The 12,142-nt window shown below is 44.6% G+C and overlaps 1 long non-coding RNA gene across 1 annotated transcript in view; it reads right to left on the reverse strand.

The window, feature by feature from the left end:
- Positions 1–466: 466 nt before the first annotated feature.
- The window catches only part of LOC144792959 (uncharacterized), a 171,359-nt gene continuing 159,683 nt past the window's right edge, over positions 467–12,142 (reverse strand). Inside the window, exons 2-3 of the long non-coding RNA XR_013602644.1 lie at positions 1,001–1,190; positions 467–590 (exon numbers count right to left, since the gene is read on the reverse strand). This is a non-coding gene — a long non-coding RNA (uncharacterized LOC144792959). The remainder of the gene's footprint in view (positions 591–1,000; positions 1,191–12,142) is intronic.

Raw genomic sequence — 12,142 nt, forward strand, 5'->3', positions numbered from 1 at the left:
GTCTCTGTAGGACTAGGGATCTTAATGATACATGTAAATTAGGCGCGGGAGGGCACAGAGACGTTTCGCAGCCTATGGGACCGTTCCCTTACCCGGAATTGTTTACTAGTTGTTCGGGGGGTTCCAGGCCAACTGAAGTCCGGGTATCACCACCCTCCGGGGCTTTACTTAAATATGCAGGGTGGGCCTCGGCAGTCCCTGAAGCCTCGGTGGTCCTTGGCAGTCCCTTATTGGTTCTGTAATCACAGGGGCAGTACTCATGGTGTTATAAAGTGATACACTCATAGAACCCTTGCAGTTGTAGAATTACCCATGCTTCATTTGTGTAATAGTCAGTTGGATTATGTTTGGTAGGTGCACCGGTAAATTAAAAATGTTTTCCCTCATAATCTTCTATAAACAGACGATTTTCACAGTAAAGTATAGACAAGTGTTGTCAGAAAAAGAAGACATATACACTCAGTTATTTATTGGAATAAAAAATAACCTTTATTTAAACACAAATAAATGGAAACGTAAGTTTATTAGAACAAACAACAGTATAAAATAAAATACGTGGGTTGAACTCCTGTGGACGCAGCATTCAAAACCTGCAAGACAAAAATGAAACACAAGTATGTGTGCCATGTGGAAGAGGTAAAGAAAGGTAGTCCGAATGAAAGGAGGATAGTGAGAATGGGAAGGAGAGGGAGTGGATGGGAGGGTCAAGGGGAGGGAGAGTCAAAAGAACAGATGGAGGAGGAGACAGAGCGTCGGCCTACTGTACCCAGCCTCAGATTTTACCCTCCCGTCCCCCATTTGTCTAGGACGCTGGGGTCCGCGAGAAAGAGTGTGGTGCAGCAAGTCCTTAAAATGAAAAATATGAATGAGGCCAGAGATTACATTATTAGCTACGGAAAAGTCGCTTGCCTGTACCTCTGCACCCAGGGTGCTGCACCCAGCCCCTTCCCCCACACTGTGCTCAATTGCAGCTTCTGCGCACCGAGGCTTCACTGCTTACCTGCCACCATCGGTGTGTCCAACGACTTGTTGGTGCAAGCTCCGAATCTGGGGTACATTTGTAGGGTAGGAGAGCAGGTCTCCGGTCAGGGACGGTGTCTTGATACCACGATGGAAGGCGTCAGAATGCCCAGGGCATCATTGCGGGGTGAGCTCCCGCTCTGCCAATTTTGGGTCCATCAATTCAGTGTCTGAAAAGGGAGAAATAATTTAATGGTGGACACGTCTGGAGGTAAATGAAGGTTATTTCAAGCTTAATAGAAAACACCAGTTGAGTGCATCCTTCGTTTTGGAAGCACTATCTACCAACTGTTAGTGGTAATCGTGGTTCAAAGAGGAGTTGGAGTGCACGACAATACACAAGGTTAAATAATAATATGTTATACGAAGGTTCAGATATAAAGGAACAGAGCACATGCTAGAAGCATAATGTGCGCGTGTAATGCAGTGGCGGAAGCCAGAATGCATGTACACTTAGTAATGAGCTCCCGTCAGTGCCCCAAAAGCCAACACCACATGTCTTTAGGGCAGCACTGCCTGCTGGCTCAGGCCTACAGTACGGTGCAACAAGTCTTTAAAATGAAACGGTGATGAGACTGAATCAGGTCAGAGATCACATCATTACCCACGGCAACATCGATTGTTTGCACTTGCACAGCCAGGCTGATGTACTCCACCCCTCCCGCTGCACTGCGCTCAATTGGAGCCCCTGTGCACCCAGGCCTCAATGCTCAACTGCTGTCATTGTTGTGTGTGCAAACACTACGGGCAGCAGTGCTCACAATTCAGATGGAGTGTTGATTGCAGGATGGTGTACACCTCATCGATTCTTTTGGAAAGATGACGGTCAGTAGGGTTCACAATTTAGAACCAGTGTTGATTGGCAGGATGGTGTACACCTCATGGATCCCTTTTTTTTATTGCACATTGTGATATGCGAGGTGGATGCGGCCATATCACCTGAGGTAGTGTGGAAGAAGTGGGACATGTGGCATCGTCGTTATCCTATTTATACGTACGCAAAGTGGGCTGGGCTTGGATACGCCAGGCCAGCGTAGAGGTATTAATAATTATTCTGGGGACCTCTGCGTTGTTCAGTTCGTGCCTGGCTAGGAAGTGTACTTATGTGTGTTTCTTTTGTAGTTTTAACGTCGCAGAATGCGCAATTTACAATAATGTAGCATGTGTTGGGAGGGCGGCAACTCCCTACTAATGAGATGATGTCCGAAAAGATTGAATGGTGAACATCACATGTCGTTGTCAACGTTGTGGATATGCGCTGACAGGCATGTCAATGGTGTGCGATATTATTGAAAGTGTTGCTATCACGAAGCATACACATGTGAATGTGCTCAGATGGATGGGGGATCAGCAGTGAGGCTACGTCATATACAGTGATAACGCTCATTACAGTTAAGCAATATATGTCAAACGTGAATCTGAAAGTCTCACATATAACACACTACTATAATGGTAAAGCCTGATAACAGAGAGTACAGCAAAATAAGTCTACACATTGCTGTTTACTGTTTGTCACATGTGATCTAGGAAGTGCACTTTGCCCTTGGCTTCTGATACTTCTTAGAGCCACCAACACCCAGGCCGAAAGGGAGCACAATAATGTGCACACACACACACATATGGGGCATTGTGTAACACACATTTGTTTTTTGATGTAACGTTTGAGATGCATGGCCATAACACGTGGAAGGCTAACGTACAGACCAGAAATATTGATCAAGATGATCGTTGCATGTTGTGTGTAGTATAAGATATGTGTATACAGGAAAAAACTTTTCAAAAAAGCTCTCTAAGCAGAAGAGGTGTCTCTCATCAAACGCTGTAGAGAGAATGAGTAAAATGGGTGGGGTCCTCCAACTGTTACAATGGGAAATGTTATGAAGCAATCAAATGGTTTTTTTTAAGGTCATAAGGCAATGGCGCACCGAGTGTGCAAGGAGGCCGCACCCGACACGATTTTGACAAAATATATTTATCATAATATAAGTTTATTACAGTTAGAAATATATAAATGGTTAAAATATTTTAGATTATCGCTTGCTCTCATATACTTTTTAAAGTTATTTAGATATACTTTTGAGACAAAAAAAAACCGAGGGAATGGCGTACCTGGCGCAACACTATATGTGTGTGACGTAGCACAGGGCCCGACAGCGTGTACTCGTCGCATATGGAACGCGCAATGGGCATAACCCCATATGTACATGACGTAAAGCATGGCTTTGTACTGCGTACCCTTTGGATACCAAAGTAGCAGCGCGGGCGCCTTCATGCATATATGATGTTACGCGGGACGCAGTGCCACAAACTTGTCGGATACGAAATGCACATCTTTTACGAGTTTAGCAATATGTTGGATCGGATTCGCGTGGTGATGGAGCTTGGTATGCTACTGGTATGGGAGTGCAATTTTCTAAAAAAAAAAGTATATATATATATACTTTTTTTGGGAAGATATAAAACATTACATAATTTTTAAAGTTGAAAAAAGAAGTCTAATAGAGTTTCAAAATATTTAAAAAAAATAGAAAAAATATAGGTTTTATAAACATTAAATTATGAAATTAATATTTAAAAAGCCTTTGAAATTCACTGAAAAAACCATAGGTTTTACAGATGTTATAGTTAGGAATTACCATTTAGAAAACCTTAGAAATTCACTAAAAACCATACGTTTCAGGGACGTTATAGTTAGTTGAACATTTGACTCATATAAACCAGAGAAATACGCCTGTTATAGTCAGTTGATCTGTCTATAACTCACGTGTCCGCAATGCACTGCTGATGATGTCATATATTGCATCACTCATGACATGGCCAATGACATCACTGATGACATCACTGATGACATCTCAAATGACATCAATGATGACATCACTTATGACATCATCCACGTGATAATCTGATGCACATACTGATGCTCCAATATAAACTTTGATACACCATTCTTAAATGCAGACTACTATTTTTGAAACTGTACACACAAGAATGCCATATACTATATACCACTCACTATTTCCTAGGTCTACACACACATCCAGTCACTTATACTTGTAGTTACTCTTCAATAGAGGACTATAATATGCACTGATACTTCTATACATGCAGTCACACTCAGCCACTCATCCATAGAGTTACTCACACACCTAGTCAGTAAAGCAAAGAATCAATCTCATACCCATTTACTCATGTATACAGTTATACACACCAACTTCTTTATTTTTAGACATACCACATCACTTATTTATACAGATACTAACACATATTTACTGTCTTATACAACAAATGATAGAAGCAGACACTTATTTATTCACGCACTCTTCAAATAACTTAGTCTCACGTATACTCATTTATATACTCCAACTCTCACATAAAGTGCCTTAAAATGTATGTAGTTAGTCACAGATATACCACTGAGACATTCATTCACTCACAAACACACCCATACACACACTAACTCACCCATACAGTCTTTCCCAGATGCACTTTTTAATCCATACAACCACTGAATCACCCACTCAGTCATCTATTCACAGACTCATACACTCCCCCCGCACCCACTCACACAGACACTCAGGGACCCATACTCAGACAACAAATCAATAACCTATATAGAAACTCATGTAGCTATTCAGCAACCCATGCAGTTGCTTACGCACCAATGGAGAGACTAATACAGACTTTTACACAGTTTAGTCACTAACCGATGCATTCAGTAAGACACATTTAATAACTCACTTATACAGTCAGTAACGCACCTACGAAATAATTCCTTTAGGCACTTGTAAATGCATTCATTCTTCAATACACCTTGGTGTATATATATATAAAACATATTTAACCTTTAGAGTAACACACATTCACTGGATGATGTCATGAGTGATGTCATTTGAGATGTCATCAGTGATGTCATGAGTGATGTCACTTACAATGTCATGAGTGATGTAATATGTGACATCATCGGCAGTGCATTGCGGGCGCGCGAGTTATAGTTAGTTCAACTAACTATAACAGACAAATTTCTCAGGTTTTATATGAGTCAAATGTTCAACTAACTATAACGTCCCTGAAACCTATGTTTTTTTCAGTGAATATATATATATATTTTTACCAAGCAGGCCGTTCATGTAATTGAGGACATGAATGTTTTTCTATAAAAAAATGTTCAGGTGTGAAGACACCTTGCACTTTGTTCATACCCCTTAAGGGGAGATATTAAAGCTTATGATTAGTAGTAACATGTTTTTCTCTTCAAATTTATTCAGGAGGAAACCACCCACTTTCCGACATTTGTAGACTATAGGAATGGCAGTAAAATCAACTTAGTATTATTATCCACAGACCTCGTGCCTCTAAGGTTTTGACCAACTGCGTGAGTGATCACAACCCTTTGATAAGTAGCTTCGAATATCATCTGTATGGGGACAAAGATACCAATGTGATTCAAAATCTAAGCTATTCTTCAAATAAGGGAGCACGAATTTCCTGGGGCGAAAGCTGGGAAACCACATTAGAGGAAACCAAACAATGGAAAATCAATTTTAATGAGAGACAATTTTAAGGAAATACAAATAAATCAAAATATAAAGGAAACAATATGAAGAAAAGATAATTTTAAGGAAAAATCCCAAATTACATTAAACTTGGGTGGAGTTTAGGACTAGTGAGAAGTTTTTGGGTTCACAGATCGGTAATGTTTAGGGGTGATAAGGAGTTGTTAGGGGCGAGGGATGGGTGGAGCTCATGCACAGTAATGGGGGTTTCAAGGTTCAGGTTTGGGTGGAGGTTAGTGGTGCTGTGGGTTTCTTTAGGTGTTATAAATGGGAGGAGTTTAGGGGGAGTGAGGGGTTGCTAGGGTTCATGGATGAGTGGAGTTTCAGGGTATGCACTGTTTTTAGGTAAAGTGTACAGGTAACAAAGGGGTTTCGGGGTTCAGTGATAGTAAAGGTTAGTGTTTGTGAAGAATTTTTGGAGTTCAGGATTGAGTGGAGTTTGGGGTAGTGAGGTATTTTAAGGATTCAGGGATAAATGGAGTTTATATGCAGAAAGGGGTTTTTAGGGTTCAGGTATAGGTAGAGTTTACGGTCAGTGAGGGGATTTTAGGAGTAATGGGTGGGTGGTTTGTAAGAGTGGGGAGTTTTTTTTTAGGGTTTAGGAATGGGTGAAGTATGGGTGTGGTGAGGAGTTTTAAGGGGTCAGAGATGTGTGGTGTTTTGGCAAAGAAAGGGGTTATTAGGGATCAGGAATGGGTTGAGTTTAGAATAGCGAGGCAAGATGGCTGCCGACAGGCTGTGGTGAGCAGTCGCTGCGAGACCTCTCTCTACTATATCCCCCTGATGGCTCTTACCTGAAAAGATGTGTGTTCTCCCTGATGGCGTTTGAGCTCCTGATACAGAAAAGCCTTCGCTGTTACGAGAGCATCGCTAAAAAGACTCGGTCCCGGGGGCCTGCATCTGAAGGTGGCGAGTGCTCTTGGAATACTTGGAGCAATTCGGGAGGTGAAGTACTTCAGGAGGATGCCTCCGCGACCGCAGCGGTTGGAGAAGGAGAAGGAGAAGGGGAAATCTCTGCCGGACTCTGCGGTGGTAAAGCACCGACCCGATATCGTAAGGAAGGAGGTCGTACCTGCGACCCTGAAATCGGGTGCCATCCGGAAGATTGTTGCACCGACACCAGCATCTAAGGGGAAAAAGGCAGAATTGCGAGGCAAAGCACCAGCAAGGGGGGAGCAACCCGAGGACGGGACTCCTACAGCAGTAGCACCATCGGAAACATCGGACGTGGAGAAGCAGAAGATAGGGGGGCTGGCACGAGGCAAGGATGTTGCGCTTCGGCAGCCCACCCTGATGGAAGTCTTTACCCCAAAAATCGGGCAGCAGTTCGAGGAAGGTTTAGCCCGGGAGGAAAGCGTCCTCGGGGACGCTACAGAGATCGCCGCTTCTGACGCGGTGCTGGTCGTTATTAGGCAACGCTTGAACACAGACTCAGCTTCAGGCTCGGGTGGAGGCGGCGGTGGCGGTGAGCTTGCTGGAAGCCCGGCGAGCGCAAGCAGGACAATGGAGACTTCAGCGGCCCACGAGGCAGACAGGAACCTGGGTAAGGCTACCCATACCGGAGGGGCAAATGCCTTAGTGTGTAGCTTGGTGAATGTGGGGCTAGGGACTGGCACAGCAGGGAGTGCAGACATGCTTGAGGCCCTAATGTAGGTCGAGGCCGAACTGAAAGCAGGGAGCTCATGGGGTAGCAAGGCCAGCCTGGCAAAGAAGAGTTCGTTACCGAACAATGTGGAGAGGCTGAAGGAGGCTCAGTAGAGGGAGACTGCTTCGATTCTGTTAATGAGGATACGGATGTCTCAATTACAAGCGAGACTGGGACAGAGGAGGAGGAGGATGGGTCACTTTCGACCTCCAGTATGTCAGGGAAAGGAAGTACACAGAAGAAGAAATGGACTAAAGGAAGAAAACAGGCTTCAGGATTAGGGTCACCAACCAGGGTGGGGAAGAAGCTTCTCTGGGACTACTCGGTCACCTCACAGACTTATGAGGAGAATAATTCGGCACAGCTTCAGGCCCTTTTGATATGATTACCAACACGCTGAAGCAAATTCAAGGTGAGGCTAGGGCCGAAAGTTGAAGGGCGAGACATGCGGCGAAAAAAATACATAACACTCTGAAGAAAGTTAACAAACTGTATGATGGCATGGCAAATAGGGTCACTGAGGTAGAAGAGAGAACAGGAAGATTGGAGGACGACATGGGAGCCTGGCAGGAGTTTAAAATTAACCAGGAAAAGGTGTCTGACGATATGCTCTGGAAGATGGAGGAGTTTGAAAACCGTCAGTGGCGGAATAACATTCGCCTCTTAGGTGTGGAAGAAGGGACAGAGGGGCAGAACATTCTGCAATTTGTTGTAAATCTGCTTCGAGGGGATTTCCCGGAATCAGACTGGCAATGGGAGAGGGAGGTGCAATGGGCCCACAGGTTCCCCTTTACAATCAAGAAAGGACGGGGTGGAGGGGAGCAGGCAGGTAAACCACCTCTCCCTAGAGCAATTTTGATATATGTTGGGAATTATCTTCTTAGAGAAGAGCTCATGGAGAAGGCAAGGCCAGATATTAGACGGTCATTTGAGGGTACCTCCTTTTTTGCCAGGCCAGACTTTTGCCATGTCACTGTAGAGAGGAGGTGGAAATTGAGGCAACTCATTAAGCCATTTCAGTCACTGGGTTCTGAGGCTTACCTGTTATTTCCAGCAAGGCTAAAGGTGCTTACAGGAGGGAGAGTATCAATGTTTTGGTCGGAAATTAAAGCCCAGCAGTTTTTGCAGCAATTAAAGTCGCAGAAGGGAGGCTAAAAAAGAGGCGCTTGGGCTAAAGTGTATAGGGATATGGTAATGTATGGCAATGTTTTTGTATTTTAATGGGGGAGAACGGGGGAGTACAAGGAATTTGGGGTGGTGTAGAGAGGGAGGTTAGCGACTTCCACATACTGTAGCAACCACACATAGGTCTCCCTGACCTATTTGCCCGTAGAGGGGGGGAGGAGGTTGAGACAGGAAGGGGGGGGTAGGAAGGGACAGGGGGGTTTAGGGGGTCAAGGGGGGAAGAAATGGCGGAGAAGAATTGGTTTGCACTGGTCGGTACAGTACAGAAGAGGACAGAGTAGCGCACAAGCAAAACAGCTAATACAGTACTTGGTCATGAAATCACAACACATGCAATCAAGTGACGGTCTCAACTTGAGAAATAGCATGTGGGGTTGGTTACTATTATGTACGGAGGGGTTCTCAGTCCATGGGGAAATGCTTGAAATTTCTAAATGAGCTGTAGGATTGCCACCATAAATGTTTGTGGTTTAAATTATGTAAATAAAAGACTCAGGGTGGCGGCACTGTTGAGAATGCTGCGGCTGGATTTAGTATGCTTGCAAGAAACGCATATATAGGCATCAAAAAGTTATCTTTTGGGACAGCTGGGATTTGTTGTTCTTGCAAATTCTAAGCAAGGATCTAGGAATAGGGGAGTGGCAATCTTGGGTAGAACTGGGGATGTGGCTGTGATTAGGAAAAAGGAGGATCAGTGGGGTCGGTGGGTGATTCTGGAATTAACCTTTAAAGGGGAGAAATTCACCCTCGCTACAGTCTATGGATCAACGGAGGATGATCCCGAGATCTTTCAATATTTGGACATGGAGTTGGCGCATTGGCCAGAGCCAATAGTAAGCTGCGGAGACTTTAATATACACGATCCTAAAAGCACATTCTCACAGGCGGGAGGTTGCTATCTAGGTAGGAAAAGGAGAACGTATAAAGCACTATCTGATCTGGTCATTCACAACTCCCTGATCGATCCTTGGATTAAGATTTATCCAAGCAGAGATGGTAGTACATTTTATTCTGCCCCCCATAGAGTGATGGTCAGGTTAGATTCTTTTTTGATTTCTGGGTCTTTGCTGATGGGGGCACAGATGGAAAAACATCCCCGTGTGGTATCAGATCACAGCCCTTTAGTTTTAATTATTGAAATAGGTCAGGTCTGTCAGGGTTTTGCAAATAGCATCTACCTATATTCCTAAATCTGGGAATAGGGCTAGGACAATAGTGAAGCCCTGTGGGTTTAATGTTTGGTACCCGTGTACTACTAAATAGGTTCCTTTCAGTACAATGTAAATAGGTTCAGGAAATAGTGAGTGTAAATGTTCCTCCCAAGATGGCCGCCGGTGTGGCCATAGAAGTAAACCTAGAGCTAGTGTGTGGGGGCTAGTTGGTGTGCGCCTCGTGCTGCTTTCAAACTGCGCACTTCAACTGTTCGGGTTCCTGAGGTGGCAGCTAGTGTCTTAGGCTCCGTGTCTATATTCAGGACAGGAGGTATCAGAGTCAGTTTAAAATATCCTCGAGTCCGCTCGTAGCGGCTACATGCCGAGAGCGTGGAAGATCCTTTAAAGTCCCATTTAGTGTAGTTTTTCGTTAGCTGTAAATAGTCCCTGCAGGAAAGATATTTTCTCCTGAAAACTTTCCGTCGGCTGCTGTGGCTGTGACTACTCTCTGCTTATTCCGCTGTCGTCGTGGGAGCAAGGTTCTCTCTGTTAAAGTTCGACAGGATATCTCAGCGGAAAGTTCCACGGGCTCCATTGACTTCTTGCGGTGAACCCTGAGAGAAACAGTAAGCCAGTGGCTCTTCCCTTTTGCCTGCAAACAATAAAACTGTGAAACAATTCCCTTCTTGCGCTTTCCCTGCTTTACCCTTACCCCCTTCTTGCCTCCCTTGAACCTTTTTGCGCGCAGAAGACAATTCAGCATTGAGACTCCTTTTGCCACATGTTCGCACAGAGACTCTACCAGAACCCCAGTTGGGGCAAGTACAGGGAGCTTACAGGTAACTATAGTGAGTATTAGTTCGGGTAGGTTGCAGACTAATAGCAAGGACCCACAGTAATGTTAGTTTTTATCTCACAGGCTTGAAGCTCCTGATTGTTTCTACACACCAACACGAAGAGTAGCAAAACCTTTGGGAATCACTGGTAGGATAAGATTTTATTATTCCATAGAGAGAGAATAGTTGGTAGGTGGTAGTTGTTGTTTATTCTTTCCCCCTTCTTCTGTGTGTATTAGGCACCTTACAGTAACCGACGCAGAAGCCAAGACTGAGCTACGAATTTGGTGAGGGTGCCAGAAGTTCTCATGGTGTCTCTTCTCTTTCCACTTCCCCTTTTCCCTTCTGCTGGTGGATTTGCCCTTGTGGCGGAGACACTGGTGGGAGGGTGATTGGGTCAAGCATCTACTGCCTCTGCGAAGCTATTGGAGCCTTCTGACAAGGTCCAGAGGAAGGAAAGGCAATGGACTTTTGAGAGAGCTTTGCTCAAGGATGTGGGATATAGGGAGTACATGGAAGGTTGGATTAGGAGCTTTTGGAATATAAATAGAGGAACAGCTGCTCCAGGGGTTGTTTGGGATGCATTTAAGGCCGGAGTGCGGGGGGAAACTTTGAGTTATGTACTTTCAGCGCAGAAAAGGGAAAAAGGCAGAATAGAGGAAATAAACAAAAAGCTGATGGAAGCAGAAGAGGAATTGGTGGTAGCCATCCGGCAGCAGCTGTCGCTAGAAATACACTTACTTAGAATCGTCTCCCTTAAGGCAGAAGCCACAGAGCATATATCTAAGAAGGCAACGGAGAATTATTTAATGAGGAAGGAAGGGGGATATGAGTTTAGTGAGAAGGTGGGCCATCTGTTGGCGGTCTGAACTAGGCAGAGGCTGGCAGCATCAGATATTTCGGAGATCAAGGAGATAGTATTGTAGGGGTAGAAGGATTGAGGGAACTTTTTAGGCAGTTTTATGCATCCCTATTTCAGGAGGGTAGTGGGGGAGAGCTTAGAGAGATTGAGGGATACTTGAGGGGTGTCACTCCGTCACTTATTGCCGCGGAAAGCAAGGAGGAGCTGGAAGCACCTTTTCAGGTGGAGGAATTTTTAAGGGCATTAAGTATTCTTCCCTCGGGTAAAGCTGCCGGCCCTGACCAACTGCCGGTGGAATTCTATAAAACATTTCAAGGAGTTTTAGGCACAGATATGTTTAACATCATGAGGCAAGCACAGCTTGGGGAAGCAATTCCTGATTCATGGGGTGGAGCGGATATAGTTGTGATTCTTAAGAAAGGGAAACCACCAAATCAGCCAGGCTCTTACAGACCGATTACCCTTATGAATGCTGATGTCAAAGTCTACTCGAAAATGTTGGACAAGAGACTTGCAGGGATTATTGAGAGCTTAGTAATCTGCTCACAGCATGGGTTGATACCGGGCAAAGGGACTACGCAACACACCAGGCAGGTGATCACAATGTTTGATGCGGCAGGTATCCTGGGAGACCCTATGGCGGCACTTTTTCTCGACGCCGAGAAGGCATTCGATAGAGTCTCCTGGGAATATCTATGGTGTACCCTAAGGTGGAGCGGTATAGGGGAATGGTTTATTAAAGCAATGCAGACTTTATATAGGAAACCATCAGCTAGAATTAGGGTCAATAGGGGGTATTCAGCAGCAGTCAAAATAGAAAGAGGAACTAGACAAGGTTGCCCATCATCCCCTCTCCTATTTGCATTATATTTAGATCCCTTTTTGCTTAG

This window comes from Lissotriton helveticus, chromosome 11 (assembly GCF_964261635.1).
Source record: "Lissotriton helveticus chromosome 11, aLisHel1.1, whole genome shotgun sequence".
NCBI lineage: Eukaryota > Metazoa > Chordata > Amphibia > Caudata > Salamandridae > Lissotriton > Lissotriton helveticus.